Source organism: Nelumbo lutea, chromosome 3 (assembly GCF_056320005.1).
Source record: "Nelumbo lutea isolate HS-2025 chromosome 3, American lotus-T2T, whole genome shotgun sequence".
Lineage (NCBI taxonomy): Eukaryota > Viridiplantae > Streptophyta > Magnoliopsida > Proteales > Nelumbonaceae > Nelumbo > Nelumbo lutea.
Window position 1 is genome coordinate 60,824,252 of NC_142686.1, and position 24,147 is coordinate 60,848,398.

The window sequence follows — 24,147 nt, forward strand, 5'->3', positions numbered from 1 at the left end:
TCTGCATAATTAGTTCGATTTGTCCTCGCCATCAGCCTTTGGCTTCATTTCTTCCACTTCTTTTTCTTTTTCTTTTCTAAAATGTACTGCTAAGTGGTACCCAGTAACCCAGGTGGTTTTGTTTTTCAAGAGATGTTGGAGAGGAAAAAAGATGAAGTACTGTAGAAATTCAGAGTTTGCTTTATGAGAATTATAGGTTTGCTTTGTTCTTCATTGATGAGTTTTGTACTTTTTGTGAGGATTTGATGTGTTGCTATTTAACAAATTATCAATATGAAAGTGGGAAAGAATTACCATGGAGAACAGGGAGAAGGGGATATGGTCGAAATCTGAACCTCCGGCAGTGGTGTCAGCTCGGTGCAAAATGCCGAATGGCAACCTGTTTTGATGGAGAAATATAACTATTTTCTTTACACTATTGGCTTCAATTCTCGTCTCTCTTTCCAACCAAAAGTCTCTATGATTTGGTAATAATGGGTAATAGCAATCACTCTCTACTCATAACTAATCACGTTTGTTTGTTTTGTTTTGTCATTTCCGATGGTAGCCTTTTTGTTTTAAGTTTGGGTAGATTACAGCGAATCCCTGTGCTTTGGGAAGCGCGACACTTAGCTTCTGTACTTTTTTTCCCACCCTGGTTAATCGTATACAATGACATTCCAGTAAGTTTTCAAATATTTTTTACAGCCCTAAACTACCCTTGCCTTGCTAAAGATGGGGAGGAGACGGAAAACATCTAGCAGTTAAAAAGTTGATAAGTTATCAAGAAAATCGATAAATCTAGTGACGATATTAATAGACATACTAATTTGATAAATAAGGTGGTGTTTTTTTTTATACTCCCACAGTGGATACAATATTACATTAACAACTCTTTAGAAAATTTGCGTTTCAGACGTGACATATTTGTTTTTAGGTTTAAACACAAACTATAATGAGATCAAATAAGTTTAAAATGGTAAGACATGGTCTAATCAATGCGGCCAGGTGCATTTTAGAGTCTAGCCAAAGTCTTAAATGCCCCTAAGACTTTTTAAATTGACCCATATATGCTACCCATTCTTTTAAACCAATTCCAATTCTTTCCTGTTGGATAATAGCTATGTTTGGTTTGGTTTGAAGGAAAAAGTGGAGGAGACCCTGTTTAGGTTTCCCTTCCTTTCTCCACTTTTTCTTTCAAACCAAAGACAGTGGAAGTCAACACCATCTTTTGCTTCGTGTGTTCTCCAATGAGCACTGTAGGTGATACTGGTGTTTTTGTGACATTTGGAGGTTGAAGAGGAATTGTGGTTTTGTTGTATTTCGACAACTAAGAAGGAGGCCAAGGAAGATTGATAGGAAGGGAGAGAGAGAGAGGAATAAGGAGAAGGAAAATGGGGAGAAGAGAGAGAGAGGGGAAAGAGAAGGAGGAGGGGAGAGAGAGAGTGTGTGTGGTTGTTGGTACCGGTTCAGGGCTCTTCATTTGTTGCTAGATGACTAAGTTGTTTAGTAGCTTGGGCATGTGATTTGAGGTCTGGATTCGGTGAAGAAGACCCCAAGGGGCAAAATAGTAAAAAAGGTAGTTATTAGATGTTGGAAGAACCCCAGCACAAACACTTATATTTTTAAAGGCTTTGAAAACTAGAAAAGTGTATCTACCACATTTTAGATTTCAAACAAAAATATCTTTTTGACTTTTTAGACAACAAACTTTGGAGTTATCAACCTAAGTCCAATATTTAGAAACCTGATAAACTATAGTTTGGTAATTTGATAATTTTGATAAACTAGGTGGTAATATAAAATTCTAGCTAGCAAGTAATAAGTTAGGTAATTTGATAGCCATTGTTCTAATAATTAAACTAGTATTTGGTGATTGGTGATCTAGTATCTTGTGGTTGATATTTGAAGATTATGTTGGTAAAACTGATTTATGAGAGAAGTTAATGAATTTAGTAATTAATCTAGAAAGCTATTAACTCTGGTGCTTGAAAGGTTAAAAAATCTAGTATATGGTAATTCTGTTATTGTATTTATCATATGAAGGAACCAAGGAGTAGTTTCAATGGGTGATAAATGAGAGAAAGTAGATTGAGATGGTTTGGTATGTGCATAGATGACCATCTACAATATCTATTAGAAAAAGTTATCTACTATGAATTGAAGGAGCTAGAATAGCCTACGATAAATGGAAAAGGACTTGGGTGGAAGTGATAAGAAATGATTTAAGCATTAATAACTTAACAATAGATATGATTGTAGATATTTGAACTTCTAAGCCAAATAAGTGAGTTTAATTTATATGACAACCTCCCAAGTTAATATAGGCCTCCATCGGCCCAAGACCCAAGTTTACATAATTATGACTATGGCCCAAGAATCCAAGTGTGCAAAGTCCAATTAGGTCTATGTCCTACTGTAATAGGATGGTTCCTTTGGCAAAACCATTAAATCCTACATAATGGTGCATGTTTAGGAGCAAATCCTAACCTAACACTCAATTTACATGGGATTATCTCCTTTTATAATCACACTTACACATTTGAGAAGTTCTCATTCACTTATATCAACATTTGAGAATTGTAAGCAACCACAACCTCTTACAAACTTCAAATCCACTTCAACATCAAGAGGAAAAGGAAGAAGGAAAAAAAAAAAAAAAAAAACTTCTTAGTTCTCTACTTTACACTTGGATTCAAACTCTTCCAAGAAGATCAAGCCATTGCATAAAGACCATTGTTAGAAATGCATTCTCCATAGTCGATCAAGCGTGAAACCTGAAGTAAAGAAATCTATATCAACTCTTCAAAAGCTAACACCAAATTGAAGATATCTACACCAGCACTTTGAGAAGCACAAGAAACAGACCAATGATCATCATCTCCACTGAATTCGACCGTTAATCAAAAGTTTCTCACATCATTGAGTAGAATCAAAGAAAGCTCACTCACATTATATTTTTCTTTATTAAAAATTTATTTTGTAGTTTGTTTCCATATTTTGTATTAATTAAAAACATGATTTTTTTGTGAACAAATTTCTAGCATGCCTTGTGGAACACTTTCTTCCTCTCATCTTTTGAGTCAACAACTACAATAATCATCCAACAGATACCAAGAAAACAACAAGTTCCTTTAATAAGTCCTCTGGTGCTTTTAGTTCTTTCTATCATACGTGCCGTAAAAAATCCAAGAAGGTTCAACTATCGTCTCCAATGGAGTTTTCAACTAGATAAAAGTACCAAGATGGTTGTTTTGCAAAAGAAAAGCTCTTTTAGCCCTTCATACTTTGATTTGAAGGAAAAGGAGCACTTTGTCCCATAGGATTAATCTAGCACTAGGTCAATGATAGAATCCCACTCCTCTTCATCATATACCACTCCTACTCAGCCTCTAGTGATGATGACAGAAGCCACGATGATGGAAGAATAACTCCAAAAGATGGTTGATGCCATTGATAGCCTTAAGTAGGGGTGGATTCGAGTTGAGCCGAGTTGAATAGCTAGCTATTCGATCTCGACTCTATTCGGATCGGCTCACCAAGGTAGTAAAAAGCTCGATCTTGATTTGAGAAAAAATATTTTATAAAAATAAAAAATATATATATAATATTATAATAATTAGTTATTATTATATATATAATAAAAATATTACATATATAATATTTTTATTATATTTAATATTTTTTATATTATTATTATTATTATTATTATTACATAGTTATTTGAGCTCGACTCGCGAGCCTCATGAATCGAGCTTTATTATGCTCGACCTCAGCTCGATTAAAACCGAGCCAAGCCGAGCTCAAGTAGCTCGTGAAGAGCTCAGCTCATGGCCACCCCTAGCCTTAAGAACTCCAATGCTGAGAAAAATCTCCAAATTGCCTTCTCGATGAACAAACTGGAGATATAGAGCTATTAAGTAAAATCCAGCCAAGGACCTCCTCACCTTCCTAGATTCACTCCTCCAATAACTCCCAACTACCAAGAGCAGTGGAAGTAGCAACAAGAAGAGCAAGAATATAAGATCGTGTCACTATATAGAACACGATGTGAGACAACACTTAAGTATTTGTCACCTCTCTAACCATGTAGAAGCTAAAATATATAATCATTGACACCATGAGGGCTCAGTATTTGTCACCTCCTCACCATGCACTCATTGTATTAGTGAGATATGCATGCCAATTGGCTACCAACTTCCCAAGTTCCAACAATTTGACGGGAAGGGCAACCCGAAGCAACACATAACACACTTTATTGAAACTTGTAACAACATGAGAACCTACAACAACCAAATGGTGAAGCATTTGTTTGCTCCCCAAGTCTACAACAACCGATTTACATTGGCTTCCAACCTAGTTCCAACAATGACAATTGGGACCAACTTGAATGAGAATTCCTCATTCGGTTCTACTTCACACGTCCAACGGACCAACTTGATTTGCATTGAGCAATGGAAGTATCTTGCCATTCAATGCAAGGAACAAATTAGCCAAGCCTCTACCAGAGACATGTGTGTCCAAGGGATGCATTAGGGGCTACTCTACAACCTCAATGAAAACATGCCTACTACCTTTGAAGAATTGGCTACTTGCGCTCATAACTTGGAGATCTAGATAGAAAAATTGGGAATCTTCAACCAAGTAATCCTCATGGAAAGAAGAAAAGTAAGAAGGAACTTAAGAATAACTCTAAGACCTCCTACACCTCTAAGGGAAAGAAAGTCATGACTACCACCACTACACTATTCAAGATCTCTAGAAAGAAAAAGAAGATGAAAATTAAAGTAACATCTTCTACAAACCAGGGCCAAGAGAAATGTATGCCAACTCTAAAATAACTAAAGGAGAAGGAATATCCATTCTCTGACTATGACGTTCTAGAGTTGCTCAACCAATTACTCTAAGCAAAATTGATTGAGCTTTTTCCATCCAAGCAACCTAAAGAGCAAGGACAAATAACTAACCCCAAGTACTACCAATACCATTGGATGATTAATCATCAAATAAAAAGTGTTTTGTCTTGAAAGAAAATATGCTTCATTTTGTAAAACAAGGAAAGAATAAGTTAGACCTTGGTGACAATCTTGCTACTACTAATGTTACCATGGTGACTTTCGAGTCCCTTAGTTTAGTTCCACTACAACCTTTCACAAGTGCATCCATGTTTGCTTAAGCTATAGTTAGGATCTTGACCTCAAGGAACTTTACACATCTGAAAGGTAAGTCATCTCCATAACATAATTTCATGACTTCTACTCAAGATATGGAGACTAGGGGTAAGGTGACTTGACCTCCAACAAAATCTTCAGCAACAGTGTCCCTCCTAGAGGGGGCAATTCTTATCCAATTTTTTGTTAATCAAGTAGTGACCATAATGTATGCCTACCGTGGCATGACAAGATCTAGGAATCCCAATATCCTAATTCTCTATGAGTTAATGACTAATGATTTGGACTATTGGGAGGAGTCATCCATCTTAAAAGATGGGTGGTCCATCTTCACCATCAAGAAACTAAGAGAGAAGGTATGATGCCAACTTGAAGGGGTCATTTCAAATGAAGGCAAGATCGTCTCCATGTACTATAACGACTTTGACCATTGTCTCTTGTTGTCAACACAATAAGGCTCATCTCATAATCCTAGCATCAACTAGACCAAAGCGAACTACTAGGAAACAAGTAAATAATGCTTCCAAGAAAAAGAAGGTGATAAAGAAGAAAACACCTTAATCACCACCATTTAGCAAGGAGGAAGTTCCCCAACAAGCTCATCCAATTCCAATAAGTACCAGGGGCGGAGCCAGGAAATTTTTATAAGGGGGGCCAAAACCTAAATGAAATATAGATGGGCCCATAGGGGGGGCCAACCATTGAGGTGGACAGTGGGGGGAGGGGAAGTTTTACATAAAAAACGGTATTATTATGTAGATTTTCTGAACCATAGGGGGGGCCATAGCTCCCCTGGGTCCCCCTTGGCTCCACCCCTACCAATAACCCTCAAGGAGTTCATGCCTAGAGAACTCTTCCTAGAGGAATTTGTAGCAGTGTACATGGGGACAGTCAATAGAGAGGAGACATCACTATCAGTAGAGGAAACCTATTCGATGAGGATGAAGACATGGCAAAGCTTCTTCAATAGCATCCTATGAGTGATGAAGAAGTGATAGAATAGTTAAAGGAAGTGTTATTCCACTTAAATGTCACTTAAGCACTTTGATTGCCATAGAAGGTTCATCTTGCAATGGTGAGAAGCCTAATTCTCCCCAACAGATACCAAAAAAGGACGTTTATGTGGATTGCATGACAACAATTATATTCTTAGATGAAGATCTACCACTTAGGTCTCATCCACATAATAGACCATAGTATGTTGTTGGATATATTCATAAATAGAAAATGTCATGCATCATTATTGATTGTGGATCTACTATCAAGATCGTGTTAGTCTTTATAAGAAACATCTCATAATTGACAAGAATGAATTGTTAAAGAGCAAGTTGATAATTTAAGGTTTTAATCAAAAGGGACAACATGCTATGGGCATGGTGCACCTCAAGATAGAAATTAAAGACTTAACATCCTCAACTCTTATCCATGTTATCAACACTAAGAGATTCTACCAACTACAATTAGAATGTCTTTGATTGCATGAGGCGGGAGTGGTCTCTTCAACATGGCATCAATACATCAAGTACTACCAAAATGGAGCACAAAGGACGGTGGTTGCCAAGATAGAACCTTTTAGCAAAGGTAAAGAACATTTTGCTGATGCCAAGTTCTACCTTGACAAGGAGGTCATATGAGAAGCTCTTCTACTCTCGACACCTACGCTTCCACTATGAAGGTTGGGAAGGAAACGGAGGACATAACACACAGAAGGAAATTCATCTTCAATTGCTAACAACAAGAATCCCCTACAAGACCAACCTCCATTTGTTACAATGCCAACAACTATACCTTCGACTCACATCTTCTAAATCTCCTATTTTAATGTGTTTTTTTAGCTTACAAATTATGAGAGTTACAAACATGTATACCCCCATTAATTAGTTACTTTCTATACCTTTCATTTACTCCTACTCTCTTTTTTTCATTTTTTTCATTTTTTTAACCCTAAAGTTAACCCCCATTGGAGGGGTGGCCACCGCAAATTTATTCATTTGAAATAAAAACCTCGGGGGGAGGGGGGCTTGAGTAGAGGTGTAAATTGGGCCGGGCCACGTGGCGCAGCATGAACTTGGATCGGCCCGACACGACAGTCTACGAGCTGTGTCAGGCCTAGCACAATCATGTGGCCCGTGCTAGGCCTGGAGTTTTAGGTCCACAGGCCGACACGGCACAACACGACCAAGCGGGCCATGTTGTCTGCAGCCCGCAGACCGGCATGACCCATTTATATTATTTGTATATATATATTATATTATATATATATTTATATAATATTAGTAAAATAAATATTTTTTAAATTTTATTATACTAATTTATTTAATTATTGTATGTATAAGCAATTTTATACACAAAATTCATATAAAATAAAAATTTTAAGTTTTTTGTCAATTTTTTTAAATAAATAGCTTTGGCCCGATACACAACCCGACTTGGTCTAAGGCTCGACCCACGGACCATACCAGCCCGCGGCATGGCATGACATGGGCTTGGGCCGTAGGCTGTGCCGAGCCAACCCCCAATTTTTTCACCAAGAAGGGCGGCACGGCCCGTGATGGCCTGCAGGCCAGCACGGCACAACCCGCACTTTGCGCGGACCACCCACTTTACACCTCTAGACATGAGGCCTTACCCCTCAAAACTATACAAAGGGAACCTAGGTCATATAAACATTAGTTGTCTGGGAAACCTAAGATCAACAAATTCGCAAAAAAGGAAGACCTAGACCATCTACAGTCGCCAAATTTTGTACGTAGGAAGGAATAAGTTCTATGCAATCATAAACAATATTTTGAGAAGTTAAACAACCAAGCTTTGCGAGAGCATCGGCCGATTGGTTAGCCTCTCTATAAATATGTACACAAAAGAATTCCAATCTACTCCTAAACTCTTGTACTTGAGACAACCAAAACCAAAGCTTCCAATGGGCTATACAAACTCCATTAAGAATATCAATCAAGATTTTGGAATCCAACTCAACCATAACCTTATGTAAACACTACAAGAAAAATGGTCAAATGACTGCCGACTTAGGTTTAAGGTGACAGTCATGCGTCCGTCGCCTTAGATCAAGATTGCCAAGTTAGGCTAAAATGACCGCCGCCTTTGATGGTTGGGTGAAGGCAGTTCAAGTTGCTCTAAAGCAACGGTCCGAACCGTCGGCTTTAGCTTTCTATCAAACTCCCTTGTGCTCTTAGGTGGCGGTCCGAACCGCCGGCTTAGGTGTGTTTGTGGCTAAACCGGCGGTTGCATGACCACCAACTTAGATCTTTTTTCCATTTTTATTTATACCAAGTTGATAGCTAAGCCGGCGAGCAGCGGACATGACCATCGGCATAAACCTATTTTTTTCCAAAAAATATCATATACCCGCTTAATTGCATGATTTTTGTGGTACCTGAATTGTTTATTGATTTAGCATTTTCATACTTGTTTAATACAACAAAACCATTTGTTAAAAATCAATTTAAAATGAAATCTATTAATTCAAAGATTATATATTAAAATATCCAAATGACATTGTTCAAATACAATATCCAATTTCCATATAAATAGTACAAGAACTTAAAAAAAATAATCAAATTCTCTAATAATGAAGCACATCTTCCGATGCAAATCCACTTAACATAATGGTTGAACCTGCAAATCAAAACATATAAATATTAGAATTATGTTCAAGTATTTTAACTATAAAGACAGGATTAGTAACTAAAATTTACATGGGCTGAATTCTAAGCAATTAATTGGAATATCATTAGTAGTTCAAAATTCAGTTGATGCGAGTTCTTTACCTACTTACAAATCTTCAAACCACATGTAATGTAAGAAGGGCAAACAACATCAAAGGTGGGTGGATTCAGTCCTTGCAAAACTGTGCTCACACCATTCTCACATCCCTTTTCAGCCATGCATCGGGAAATCCTCAAACCACATGTAAAATATAAGGCTTTGCATTCAAAACTGAGCCATATATACACATGATTATTTGTCATGTCAATATATCTTTGATTTATTATATGCACTTTAGAGAGCCCAACTCACTAGGGTAATGATTATTAGATGAAGGTGGATTTCAATTTCTGCTTTTTCAGCAATGTGGAATTTGGAAGCATATGGAAGAAAAACCTTGCAAATTATATATTTTACCGGAATTCAAATTCTTCCCAAGAATAGAGGTGTAGCCTAATTTCAAATCCACTCCCACAATCCAAATACAACCTAAATGAAATACAATACTGCAGAAACTTAAAGGCAATAGATGGAATAAAACAAGAAGCGGTGCTAGCTCATATGTAAAGTAAATAACTAAGAGATCTTACAACAAGACATCACAATCAGTGTTTCAACCACCAAGGACAAGTGTGTTTGTTGTTTGAAAGCTACAACCCAGAAGGATGGGTAACAACTTACTCGTCAGAACTATAACAGTTGACCCCATTTTCCTCTTCTTTTCTCTCTTGAAGGTTCCTTCCATGGTTAATCCACTAAGTAAACAAAGCTCTTCCTCTTGGCTCCTCAGAAATCATTGTGAAAAGCTAGAAAGCCACTGAAATAGTGAGTATATGTCATGGGCTTTGGAGTAGGCCAATCAGATTGTAGTAGCTAGAGTCGTATGGGGTTCAAATTAGTTAGTATGAGCTTCCATCATCCGTGGGAGATATATACTGATGTGATGCTTAAGAATCTCTCTCACTCTCTCTCTCTCTCTGGTTGGTGGGCCAGAATAGTTCTTTATCATGGCCAGGAAATTATAATTTCGTGCAGGAAGAAGAAAATATTTTGCTACAAGCCACAGATATTTAATGGAAACCATGTATAATCATCAAGGATATCTTCACTTAGAACAACTATTACTACTATTCTATTATCAAATCTACAGTTTATTTGGCAGTACTGCATGACCCTTTTCAATTATGAGGCTTACTTAATCAATAACCACAGGTTTCAAAGGAAATGCTTTAGTAAAATTTTTATAACATAACAGTTCTTGGGTCTTAATTTTAATCAAGCCCAACCAAACAAATTGATTATGCCTTATCTCTCTCAGAATCTTCAATTATAAGTACAGTTACTGCATGAAGACAGATTGTACGACAGTTCCTTAAATATAATTATCATCAAAGTATTTTTCAAGATTAAAGATCGATTGGAGATTCATGTTTCAAATGAATAATTTAAATTTTCTAGTTCCACAACCTCTGCTACAAAACCTAGAGAATGATAAAGATGAGTTTTATGCTCAAACAAAATAGAGATATTTTCCCTCTGGGTTGTATCATGCACTATGCTTTATGCTCAAACATTGTAAATACCTATAAGCAAATAGATCTACCTGACCTCTAGATATTTAATGGAAACCATGTATAATCATCAAGGATATCTTCACTTAGAACAACTATTACTACTATTTTATTATCAAATCTACAGTTTATTTGGCAGTACTGCATGACCCTTTTCAATTATGAGGCTTACTTAATCAATAACCACAGGTTTCAAAGGAAATGCTTTAGTAAAATTTTTACAACATAACAGTTCTTGGGTCTTAATTTTAATCAAGCCCAACCAAACAAATTGATTATGCCTTATCTCTCTCAGAATCTTCAATTATAAGTACAGTTACTGCATGAAGACAGATTGTACGACAGTTCCTTAAATATAATTATCATCAAAGTATTTTTCAAGATTAAAGATCGACTGGAGATTCATGTTTCAAATGAATAATTTAAATTTTCTAGTTCCACAACCTCTGCTACAAAACCTAGAGAATGATAAAGATGAGTTTTATGCTCAAACAAAATAGAGATATTTTCCCTCTGGGTTGTATCATGCACTATGCTTTATGCTCAAACATTGTAAATACCTATAAGCAAATAGATCTACCTGACCTCTATAAAGAACAAGATTACGCGTATAATTAGTTAATGCTCATCACAAATATATAGGATATGCAAACTTAGGAGTCCGATACCCTGAACAATTAGCTTCTTTTTCCACCTCCAATTTCCTTATGTTGGATAAGCTACCTATTATATATATATAGGAGTATAGGACCAGCCACAATGGGCTTGTGGTACTAAGGTGCTTACTTATTCAGAGCAAATGGTATAAGTAGTTTGATTAATTAGCCATGATAAGATTAACTAATTCGATTAATTAAAGAGATTATATTACCTATTTGGGTTATTATTTGAAATCACTCTTCACTTTTCTATCTTTATTTGGGTTTACCCTGACTTTTGGACACCTCCAGTGAGACAGTGACCCTATGTCAAACTTTTGCCATTAAAAACCACCTATGAAACTCTTTTCTTTGAACCAAAATCATAAAATTAGAAGAAAAATAAAGTCCTACTCAAGAAAATTTCAAAAAAGTGAAGGGGAGTTTCACCTAATAACCCTTCTTTTAAGTCGTCATCATAAGAATATGGAATTTAGCAAACTACAAAAAAAATGTGCTGTGGTTTTGGACTATGGAATTCAGCTACGTATAAGATTTAAAGGAATTGGAGAACAACACAGTACACTAGAATAACACTGTAAAAGAAAATTGGAAGATTCAAACTGGTTATCACATTGTCCCATCTAGCCCTGGATTACCACATTCAGATCGCCCCTATTTACTCCAGTCTTAGCCAAAGTGTAAGCCAAAGCATTTGCTGATCCTGGGCTCCACCAAAACAAGCAGTTCAGGTTAGCAGACACTTTCCTTGTTTCCCTTACCAGAAATCTCAGATGTTAACATTAACATATTATTTCACCATAATCCCTTTGGAAGCAAAGATGGCCCAGATGGGTAATTGACCAATCTCTAGAGAACATGGTGGCAGAGCATTTGAAGTTGTTGTACTGCTGCAATTGACAGTTACAACATTTTTTTGGGTTACTTTTGTGGGATTTTTGTAGTTCAGTCCACCCCTAGGGTGGAGCTAGGATTTCTAGGGGTGGACTGAATCCTGCCCATGGATTGATGCCAAATTCACGGGCAGGATGCAGTTTATGGGGGGGGTTACTAGTAGACTAGGAGTGGGCTGCATTAAGATTTCTGAAGGGGATTGCAGTCCACTTATCCCTACTTTTTTTGGAGGGGGTTACAGACAGTTACAGAATTCATTACTTGAGATAATCACACTTGACAGATGGATACCCTTCATGGAATTCTTCCAGAGGATATCTTAAATCAACTTAAGAGTCACTTGTATTCTTTTTCTTGTGGACATGGCCAATGAGCCAATCTGGTGGCACCACATATAAAAGACAAGCATTCTCTCTTGGCTCAGCCTTGAGAGAGGAGTTTGGATGGCTGTCACAACAGTACCATTAACTTCCACTGTATCCATTCCATAAAGGCCCACTTTCATCATGATGGTATTACCACAACTAATCAGTTCACCTATTGTATGAAGAGACACTAATCCCACTACACACTTGAGTGATGGCCGAGGCTGCTGTCATATGGCATTAGTCCCCACACATACATAATTAGTTTTTTCATCTGATTCTTAGAGAAATTCAGAATGATTAAGCAGTGGGTACATGGTACTGAAAGGTGCTATTCTCTTGTGGGATGTGGTGTAGGTGCAGTGGATACATGAATTCATAAATTCATTTCATATATTATAAAAATAAAACGTATGTGGGATGTGATGTAGGTGCTATTCTCTTGTTTGGCTCAAAGGTTTCATTCCCAATTATACACGTACAGGAATCAGATAGTGGATCTGACCATGATATATATCAATATATGCAACATCAGTCAGAATGATATGCATGACAAACACACACAAATACCCCCTGTATGTGTGTGGAATGGATCCTATCATGATTGGCCTGATACCTATAATTGTAGACAATTTTGTTAATTAGTTCTTTGTGGAGTTAATCTAAGTCTCTAATATATAGTCTGTGGTCTCTACACTTATTGTTATGGGACATTAATCTAAAATAAGCCTTTCTTGACTTTATCTGTAACCTTTAAAAGTTTCTTCTAACTTTTAGTTGCCTCCAAGGGTCCCCTAGTTATAAGACAGCCAGGCAAATTGACAAACTGAATTTGCAAAATTACTTTTCTACCCATCATTGATTTGATTGAGTACCCTTATTCATAATGTATACATATATAACTTTTAATATATAATTTTTTGGTAAAAAAGATGCATGCATTGATTGAGCTTAAAACAAAAAAAAAAAGAAAAACTTTTAAGAGTTTACAAAGGTTAATGAGAAAGCAGGGGAGAGAAAAACACCATTCCCCATCTCTCTATTGATCATATGCTTCAAAAGGACCCTGTATATATGTAGGACTTTTGAATAAACTGATCAATAAAGAACAGATGAAACAGTGCCAGTTCAATTAATGATCATTTAAAGATAAAGGGTCTATATGATCCTAGCTAGCTTAGTACCTTAGTCTTACAACCACTTGCATGTAGAGGAAGAAGAGAGAGATTGGTTAAGTGTGGCATAGGGTCGTCTAATTATTCCTAGCTAATAAGTAATAACCCTTTAAGTTGAAGAATCAAGTTTCTACCATATTCAAAATTAATATTATTTAGTATTTACCTTTGAAGTTTCAAAACAAATCAAAGCCCCTGTGTATATACAACCAAACATGACATTTTTTCCAAAACACATGTGGAGAGGACCTTCTAAATGCCCTCCAATATCATTCACAGAGCTCATCCCAGGGCAGTCATGTTTCCTCAATGTAACACATGTCTGAATCTGATTGCTTGTACAGCACAGATGATCCACACTCCTAGACCAAGGCCCCCTGATAAGAAGGGTGCTTGAATATTCTACTGGAATTGTGGTACTACTACTGCAGGCGGAGAGAGAGAGAGAGAGAGAGAGTATTTGAAGGAGTATGTATGGAGGTGACTCAGTACACAAAACAGCTAGAGCCCCTATTCCTAATTAAAGAGTAAGACACAATACATGCGCTTAAAAACCACATCACCAAAACAACCAATTTGATTGATAAAGAAAGTGCAATGGATATCATGATAAAAATCTGAGGTTCAAATCAATTTGGTTTTAGATGAGTTGTGTATTGTCCAATTCAATCACTGGCACTACCTCCCAGTCTGAGATGGTAAAACCAAAATCCGACTCCCGAACTTGTGTGAGTGAAATATGTGGACTTGGCAAACTGAATCTTACCTGAATCAGATCCAGGTTTATGAACCACCTAATCGGAACTTTAGAAAACAAAACAAAGTATTCTTCCAGAGATATTTAGACAATTCAATGGGAAGAAAGAGAAAGGACGCCCTCAATCTAACTGATTTTTTTACTATATATGGCTTTTTTTGGCTCTACTTTTATCTGAAATCCAACTATACACAGTTGGGATTTTAGAATCCAGCAATCATTGGAACAAAAAAAAAAAAAAGAAATCAATTAAAAATGGAAAAATAATGAATAATAACATGATTCAATGTTTAAATAATTGACATTTTAGAATCCAAATCTATACAATTATCAAAGAAAACAACGACAGGCATGGGTTGATGTGGATAACCAGCTCCATTGACTCTCCTACTCTCTCTCAAGTCACAGTAGTGGCTAAATACAGGATAAGCAATAAACACAAAAAATAAATAAACACAAGAATTTGGTTTCAATGGAAGCCAATAAACAAGGATAGAACAAAATGAACTCAAAATGATACCTCATGAAAGGTTGTGTCCATGGAAGATCCCAAGAAGTTTCTTCTCACTTTGTCATTGTTACAAAATCTAACCCGAAAAACCCTCATGTTACTCCTACGCCAACAGTAGAAATGGGGTTAGATCAATTCAATATTGCTCACCCATTTTTATCCATTTCTAGCAAGAGTGAAACAAAGAAATTTAAAGAAAACAAAGAAATTCGGATGAAATTTCAGGGTTAGAACATGTTTTTCTCTCTAATTTACAATGGCAATATTCCGATTGCAGAAGAAAGAAAACCACAAAACGGCCTGGCTTATTGTAATCTAAGCATACCTTATCATAGTAATCCTTCCAGACTCTACAAGCGATCTGATTCCCTCCCAAATCGATCGCTTTAAATTTGATTTTTCCAATATTTAGTTACTCTGATGTCAGATACTATGTCAGCTGATGTTGAATCGATCTTTGTAAAAGATCCAACAAGAAAAACAATTTTAAAAAATATTAATAAAATATCATGCATAGAAATAATGAAAGAAACGATATAGAGAGCATTAAAAAATTAGGACATAAGAGAGAATAGAATAAAACAGAAGAACGAACAGGACAAATCTTATCTTTCAAACATGTGAAGTAGCTTCATCATTCTAACATTATCAAGCTTTGGAAACAAAATCTTGGTCTCTCTGCCAAAGGCCGAGTGATGCAAAACGTCACAGAACCAATCGAGAAGAAACATGATCATTGATGTGGATCAAACGCCGATATGAACAAATCACAAAAAAAAAAAAAAAAAAAAAAAATCCTATAAAATCTAATCTAATAAAATCTAGTTGAAATAAATCTAGATCGAGCAATAGAAAACTTCAAGAGCTCATATCCTCTCTTCTCAATCAATCTCTGGTCATCGGTGAAGTTATCCACAAAAGGTTTGCTGAACCTTTTCTCTTGTCGAACGTGGGCAGTAGCAAACGCGGGAGTTTGAGAGTTTTGGGGTTCAAATTTTTTTTCTCTCTCCCTCTCATGCTAATAGGCCGATTAATTGGTTTTAGATCGGCTCAAGTCCGGTTTAAAGACAAAAAACCATCGAGTCAATTCTAAAGACCGCCGCCTAAATTTTATTTTTGATTGTTCTGGATAAGAACGCCACCTTATTTGTCACTATACAAGACCGCCGACGACTATAAACCGCCACCTTAGTCTTGTTTTCTTGTAGTGAAACCTAAAATTCATTCCTACTCTCTGTGGTTTATATATATTCATAATTTCTTTTGGTTTTTTTTTTCAAATTATTGGAAAATACACATCAAGGTGTGGGAGTCCATTATGACTATCCAAAAACCAGAATTCTCACTACCTCCATTACGTGCATTCCCATTAGAGCTTAGAAAAGTTGGTTTCTCAAGTTCTCCATTAAGCACTTCATATCTCTAACAACGTTCTCATTATTCAAGTGCCACCAAACTATCAGAGTGTGTTCTAATTTCTAAGTCTATCTTTAAAGTGAGGACTGCAACTAATTAAAGTTACCATTAGGTTGTTCAAAGTCTCTGCTGCAATAGTACAAGTAAGTAATTAAGTTAGTTAAATTATTAAATTAATGTACTTTAGTGAAGTAATTATGTCAATTTATATTAAGTAAAGTAAAATAAATATATCGGTTTAACTTAGATTAGTTTTAATTAAATTAGTTGTTTTAGATTTATTAATGGGTATAATAGTTATATGAATAAAATTAAGGATAAATTTTTTAAACTACCTTTATGATTTAGTTAATTGATGTATCCTTACTATTTAAAATTTGAGTCAATTATCTAACTCTACCCACGTAACATCCGCTAATATTTCACCAAAGCCAGCACACATGTGACACCACCTGACATTTAAATTTTTCAAAACCCAATGACACCAGCAGTACACATGTTACCCTCCTCCCCTCCTCTCAACCCGGAACCCCCTTCTTCCTCCAACCTCTCTCTCTCTTCCCTCTATCTTCCTCCGACCATCTCCGTCAATGCTAGATCGGTTCCCAAATCAACATTCTTTCAACCCTCCGTTGAGCTCTCGAGCTAACAAAGAGAGATTCTTCTCCGTCAACCGGTTCCCAATTCTAGATCAACCCTCCGTTGAGTTCCTGAGCTAACAAAGACGATGAACAGTTAAACTCTCGTCACTCCGTTGAGCTCCTGAGCTAACAAAGACAACGAGCCACCAGAATCCTCTGCTCTTGTCACTCTGTTCTTCGTCGAAGATGATGAACAGTTAACTCTCGTGAAGTCCCCCCCTTTACCACCTTTTGTCTCTCATTCGTTGAAGTACATGAAGACCACCAAGGAAGGAAATGGTTAAACTCGGCCTCAAAGGCTCTCAGAGCTTTGCAAATTGTTACAGGCAGATGAATCCATCTCTGCTTCCTTTGTTGCAGGCAATCCTGATGTGGTTGCGGATGAATCCCGTCCTGGGTTGGGTCTATTCTTCTGGAACTCTCATTCTGACATCGTTCTCATCTTCTTCCCCTGTTCTTCATCTTGACACGAACCTGGCCAATGCTGGTGACTTTCTGGGACGAGGGCTCGAGAGTGTCAAATGTAGAACCTCAGACCGTGCTTAAGATGAGATCTAGTTCTCATCTTCTTCCCTCAAGAATGGAACAACTCTGTCTCCGACCGAGTCCTTGTCGTCGCACATCAGTTGATGTTGGTCATCGGTGGTCTCGTACTGGCTAGGGTTCGCATGAGAGAAGGTTGGAGGGGAGTTTTAATGAGAGGGAAAAGTCCAATCCGGTGGGAGTAGTTGGGCATTTAAAGGATTGGGTGAAGGGTATCGGCAATAGAGGATAAGAAGGGTTCCTTGCAGATCGAAGCGGTGAGAAATTAACACCCACCTATCGAAAGGAATCATCATCGATGGTGTGTACCTACATTGAAGCAGCGGACGACGGGCCAGATCTCAGATTTGGGTTCTCCTTGCAGATTTGAGATCTCCAGCCTTTCTCACTATCGCACTTCTGTCCAGAAATTGCAACAACAAGCATCGCAGGCGAAGCCGATGGTGCTCCTCTCTATTCTTGGGAGCTTCGATCTCCATCCTCTGGTGGGGTTTGAAAATCCTCTTCTAGGGGAACATTTTGAAAATCTTCTATTGATCTCCATCTCAGAAAAAGGCTTTCACAGCAATCTAAAGTTAATCCAACAGAGACTGGCGGCAGCTGATGTTGTAGTGTTACCTTCGAACAGAGATCGGCGGCAGCTACACCGAGAAGAGATCAGTGGCCATCGGCTGCCACTCATCCAAGTGAATTCACAAATATAGGTTAACATGAGGGATAAAAAAGTATTTTTGATGATCAATAATGTTTGGGTTAAAGGGTAAAATGGACATTTTAAATTTTCTGTCCATCTTTACCGATATTGATAAGACTTAGACAATTGTCAGAAATAGTAGGATAGCATCAGTCAATTTCCAAACAGTAAGGGTACACTTAATCAATTAACTAAACCTTAAGATTAGTTTAAGAAATTTATCCTAAAATTAATAATTATTTCATTTATTTATCAATTTAATGAGTAAAAAATTAGGTTAATTGTTTATCCATTTAACTTAGCTTAACATTAATTAAATCATATTAATGAGTTCATTACTTAAGGGTGCAAACCTGAGCCCGAACTAGCCAGCCTGCATTTTTGCATGGGTTGGGCTTGGATTTTTCGACCTCGAGCTAGGCTTGGGCCCAAATCCCAATCTTTTCTATTTTTCGAGTTGGGCTTGAGCTTAGCCCCTAGATAGTACTCCAAGCCCAACCCAAATCTAATATGACCCTAACCCAACTACACACATGTATACATAATATGTTGATGCATATATGCATACATGCAAACAAATATTCATGCATGCTTATATGCAAAATATACAAAATTTCTATTTAAAGGTTTAAATTAGTAATAGTAAACAAGTTCATGCAACTATTTATTACATTGGGCTAGTCTAGGTTGGAAAGATCAAACTTGAACTCGGGCTTGGTCTGAGCTCAGCCTTAGACCCAATGTGAAAGGTTGGACCTAGAATAACCTTAAACCTAAACCAACCCGCCCAACTTGCAACCATGGAATTACTTTTACCTCCCATATAGCTTGACTAACTTCCTTTCTACTTTGACCTATGCAAAAACCTCCCCTTAACTAATATAATTAACTTCATCATCAAGTCATCATTATCAAGTCATATCCACACTAACTTATTATTTTTAAAATTAACTTTTACTAATATAATGTTATTTTGAAAATACTAAACATTAAAATACAAACAACATTAATTATTTTCACAATTTATTAATTTACAAATAATAAATAATAATAAATATAAATACAAGCTTGTCTACATTTTATGGGGGATTCAACTTATTTAGATCATAGTTAGACCAACTACAAAAAACCCTAAAGGATAATGCTTGAGTTGACTTAGGCTGGCTTAGTTTAAATGGATGTATCATAAGATCCCTTTTGTTTCAATTTCATTTAATGAAGTCCATATATTGTTGGGTCTCCATTGGAATATGATAATACTCCTTTTTATTGAATTAGAAAGCTTTCCATTAAGAGTGGCCATAGCCATGGAAAGAAAACTACAGAAATAGTCATAGGAAAACACAAAAAAACTGTAGAAAAAAAGACACCAAAGGACCAATAATAAGGACGAAAGACTTATGGTAAGTCAACTTGGACCAAAGCTAATAACTAGTCAGGGCAAATTTCCACACAAACATTTTCGAGCTAATTCATGAGCGAGTTCACATATGCACCCCACAATGTCCCATAGCTCATCACCGTCGTGTATTGGGAACATCTACTAATGATACTACCAAACCCGATGATATCATCATCGGGAGATGTTCCCAATACAAGGCGGGGATGCTATGGGAAGTTGTGGGGCACACCCTCGTGGGGCACAGATCTGAACTCTTCATGAACAGCACCATTGCTTGACCGTCTAACGTAAGAGAATGAAACAAGGCACCTCTTTGACAATTCATCAATGCCTCTGAACAAAAAGAAAGCATCAACATCAATAGCCAAGCTCTTATCATTGGAAGACTTAACCAAATTGAGGTTATCAGTTTCAATCTCAATAATAGAGTAGCCACAAGATGGAGCTAGACTTAACTGCCAAGACTTCAGCCTGGAAAGGAGAGGAAGAGTTAAACTAAAGAAATAACAGAGAGAGAGGGAGAGAGAGAGAGAGAGATGAGGGAATAAACTTCAATGAATTGGAGCACTAAAGTTAGTGGTATTTATAGACTGTAGTGAAGAGGATCATGTAATGATATGTACAAGATAACTATAGAAAGCTAGATAGAGTATAGGATGGATTATCTTGATCTCGATTTACAGTCCTTATCCTTATCTTTCTCAAAGTCCAAATTAGATCTAGATTGGTTAGAGGTTCTAGATCTAGTAGGATAACCTCCAGGAGGATTATCTCCTAAGCTAGTTCGGTTATGAGGGTTATCTCTAATGTGCCCCCTCAAGCTGAACGTCCGGATATGAAGCTTGGATCGGAGAAGACTGAACCGTGGTGTGGCTAGAGGTTTTGTGAAAATATCAGCGACTTGATCTTCAGAGCAAAGATACCAAAGGGATAACTTGTTAGCCATGCAAAGATCCTAGAGGAAATGATAATCTAATTCCACATGCTTGGTTCTAGCATGGAAAACCGTGTGAGCAGCAAGGTAAGTAGCACCATACCTCTGTTGAAGTTGAAAATTCCACAACTTGGGCCATGACGTCATCAGTAAGAGAAGAAATTAACCAACTTAGAACAAGTTGACTAGTGTCATACCATTTGATATATTTTGGATTCAAGATACTCCCTTCGCCTGCTGGATCAGGTATCATCTCTAGTGGAAGTTTCTTTTTCTTTTCAACAAGATCCATCAGATGGTGATGTCGGAGTATAGGAAGGAACTGTGCACGCCATAGTAGGTAGTTGTCACTGCCTAGCTTGATGGGAAGGTACTGCGTCATGTTCTAAAGAGAAGGAATCGAAAATGCCGATCCTAAAATATTCGAACCAACATCCACATTGGTTCGATTGCCATTGCTTCCTTGAGAAAAATCCATCGGCTCTAATACCAAGTTAAACTAAAGAAATAATAGAAATAGAGAGATATATGAGGGAATAGACTTCACTGAATTGGAGCACTAAAGCTAGTGGTATTTATAGACTGTAGTGAAGAGTTTGGATCATACAATGATATGTACAAGGTAACAATAGAAAACTAGATAGAGTTCAAGATGGATTATCTTGATCTTGATTTACAGTCCTTATCCTTATCTTTCTCAAAGTTCATATTAGATCTTGATTTGTTAGAGGTTCTGGATCTGGTAGGATAACCTCCAGGAGGATTATCTCCTAAGTTGGTTCGGTTATGGAGGTTATCTCTAATAGGAAGCAAAACATGGCCCAAAACAAGCATCTTTGAAACATCTAAGGTTGTCATGAATTAGAGCTCCAGAACTAACTTTAGCCATAGACAAAAAACCTCCATTGGTATTTAGTTTTTTTGCACCAAAAAGAGAAAGAAACCAAAAGGAATCACTGTTGAGAGTGGAACTGCTGAGCCGACTAGAGTTTTGAAGCAAAACTTCCACTACATCTTTCAGCATCCTATTTAGCATAGTAATGCCATTAGCTAGAGAGTTAGCTATTAAAACAAGATTAAAAACAATATTATCCTCGATTTCTAGATTATCCATAGGGTTAAAAAGGTGGTAATGGTCCTTAAGGAATCAACTTCTTTGTCTCTTGTACATGTAGAGCTCTAAGAAGAAAACCAAGAATTAAAGGATTGGACAGATGATGCAATATTTGGGCTTGCTTTAAGGGCAATTTGTAACCCTTTGTGTTGCATGATCACATAAGCACAGGACATGGAGAACCGATTCCTCTTCCTTTTGACAAATTTGACATAAAGTTGAGTTCACTAGTCTTCTTTTGGATATGTTTTTATTAATAGTGATGGCCTCATTGAGGCACTTTCAGATAAATGAATTAACTTTTGGCTCTACAAGGGCATGCCAAACCTTGCTCCAGGTTGATTTTTTAATGGCTGAAACTCTATTGATGTTAAAATTGACTTCTTGTGAGGATTTGGATACAAAATAAGTGGATCAAACTGAGAAAACACCTTTGGACCCAAGCAACCAAAGTAGTCTATCTGACCAAGGATTTTCAGCTATAGGAATACTACAAATGTGATTTATAAGATCCTTAGAGATTAGGGATCTTAGAAGATTATACTTCCAACATCTTTTCTCATGGCCAATGAGATCTGAAACCATTTGCGAAGAAGGCTGCAATGGTTTAGGTCCAATTAGTCTTCCTCCATCTGAAGTGGGGATCCAAGGGTTGTCCCAAATGGAGAATGTCCTACATTAACATCCCAACAATAAGCTTTTTTTATAACTTCTCTCCCCACAAGAGTGCTTTTTCAACCCTAGGAACCAAAATTTCTAATGTCATTTTTCAAAAAGTTCTTGTTTTAATGTATTTGGCTCTAATTACCTGTGCCCATAATGAGTTTTCCCCCGAGGCTAGTCTCCTGGCTAGTTTTGCAAGGAAGGCTAGGTTATGGAAGTGGGGATCCCTAACGCCCAACCCTCCATTCAACTTATTCATGCAAATTTGTTTCCATTTAAGCCAATGAACTTTGTTGTGTCTAGACTAAGGGGCCGTTTGGCAAGTCTTTTTGGAAAGATCTTCTAGTAGCTCTGATAGTCAAAAGATGCATTGAACTTTTGCATTAAGGTCTGAGCATCTTGAAGCCTGTTTGGTTAAGGCGTGTCTTTCCGCACAAACTAATAAAAAAATCCAAAATCCCCATCTGAAGCTTCCCAAAAATTGCTCATTTTGGGCTTCTCGCACCTTTTTGGTGCATCAATGTTTGGCGGCTAGATCTACCACAAACCAAACGGGAAAAGACCGAATCGTAGTCTGTCGGGCTTGTAAGTAGCTGACATATCATGTGAAAAAAACACACCAAATGGGGCCTAAGTCTTTCTCCACCAGAAAACTCTATAAAGCTTCATAGTCTATCACAAATACACTTACAAATTAAGAAGCATTACATGATGTAGGAAGGGATAGCAAGAATGATGGGCTTAAGGATTCCTTCCCTACCAAGGAAAGGAAAGCATTCATCAAAGAGTTGGATTTTAAGTGAGTTCTATCCACCAAATTGGAGAATACTTTTGTCTTTGATATTCTAAATTCAATTGGCAACCCCAAATAGTTGGAGGGTCTAGAAACTAATTTGAAGTGAAAACCATTTGCAACCACCCTCTTATGCTTTGGGTGAGCATTTTTACTAAAAAATCTCTGATTTTGCAAAATTCACTTAATGGCCCGAAACTTCCCCATAAGCCTTAATTGTCTCCACCAACATTGCCCCTTCTTGGAGAGATGCTTTAGTGAAGAAAAAATTGTCATCTGCAAAGAACAAACGGGAAATAGTAGGGCACATATGGTTAAGAGTAAATACCTAAGAAGAAGTCATAATTAACAAGAGTATGAATCTTCTATGAGAGCATTTCAAAATAGAGCAAGAAGAGGCAAGGGGAAGAAAGAGGGTCTCCCTATTTGAGGCCTCTAGAGGGAACGATTTGTGCACTTAGGTAGCCATTTATGATGATTTTATAGGAAACTGAAGAGATACTCCATAATCCACCCAATCCATTTGGGTCCAAAGCCTAGCTTAGTGAGGATGGCCTTAAGAAGGGCCATTCCACCATATCAAACGCCTTAATCATATAAATTTCAATTGCCATGTGCTCTAATTTGCTTTCATTAGTTTTCAAAAAGTGGATTAATTCATGAGCAATTAAAATGTTGTCGTTGATTAGCCTTCATGAATGAAGGCACTTTGATTTCTGTTGATTATCTGCTCCATAAGGGGTTGGATCCTATTTTCTAGGATCTTTGAGATGATTTTATATCTTGTATTGCAAAGGATGATTGGACAAAAATGAGTTGGGGCTTCAAGGTGCTTAACTTTTGGGATGATGTCAATGAATGTTTCATTTGATTCTTTGAGAAGATGGTCAATCCCAAAGAAAGCCTTAACTGTGTCACACACATCTAATTTAATAGTGCCCCAATACTAACCACAAATGTTCATGATTGAGCCACATTTGCTTGAACTTAAAGGGCCTAGGTCCTTTTATATGCCTGTGGTCTGTGCCAAGGCATACGGGAAGGTGATCTAATCCACCTATTATCAAAACTTTAACTAAGGATGTTGGAAGAGATTGTTCCACTTTTCATTGCAAAGAACCCAATCTAGCTTAGCCCTA

The 24,147-nt window shown here is 37.1% G+C and overlaps 1 long non-coding RNA gene across 1 annotated transcript; it reads right to left on the reverse strand.

Moving 5' to 3' along the window:
* Positions 1 to 8,628: 8,628 nt before the first annotated feature.
* On the reverse strand, positions 8,629 to 15,269 carry LOC148865243 (uncharacterized). The gene is made up of 3 exons (XR_016109287.1): positions 15,134 to 15,269; positions 14,818 to 14,911; positions 8,629 to 8,786 (listed from the first exon to the last, which is right to left on the reverse strand). It is a non-coding gene; the product is annotated as an uncharacterized LOC148865243 (long non-coding RNA).
* Positions 15,270 to 24,147: the final 8,878 nt, after the last annotated feature.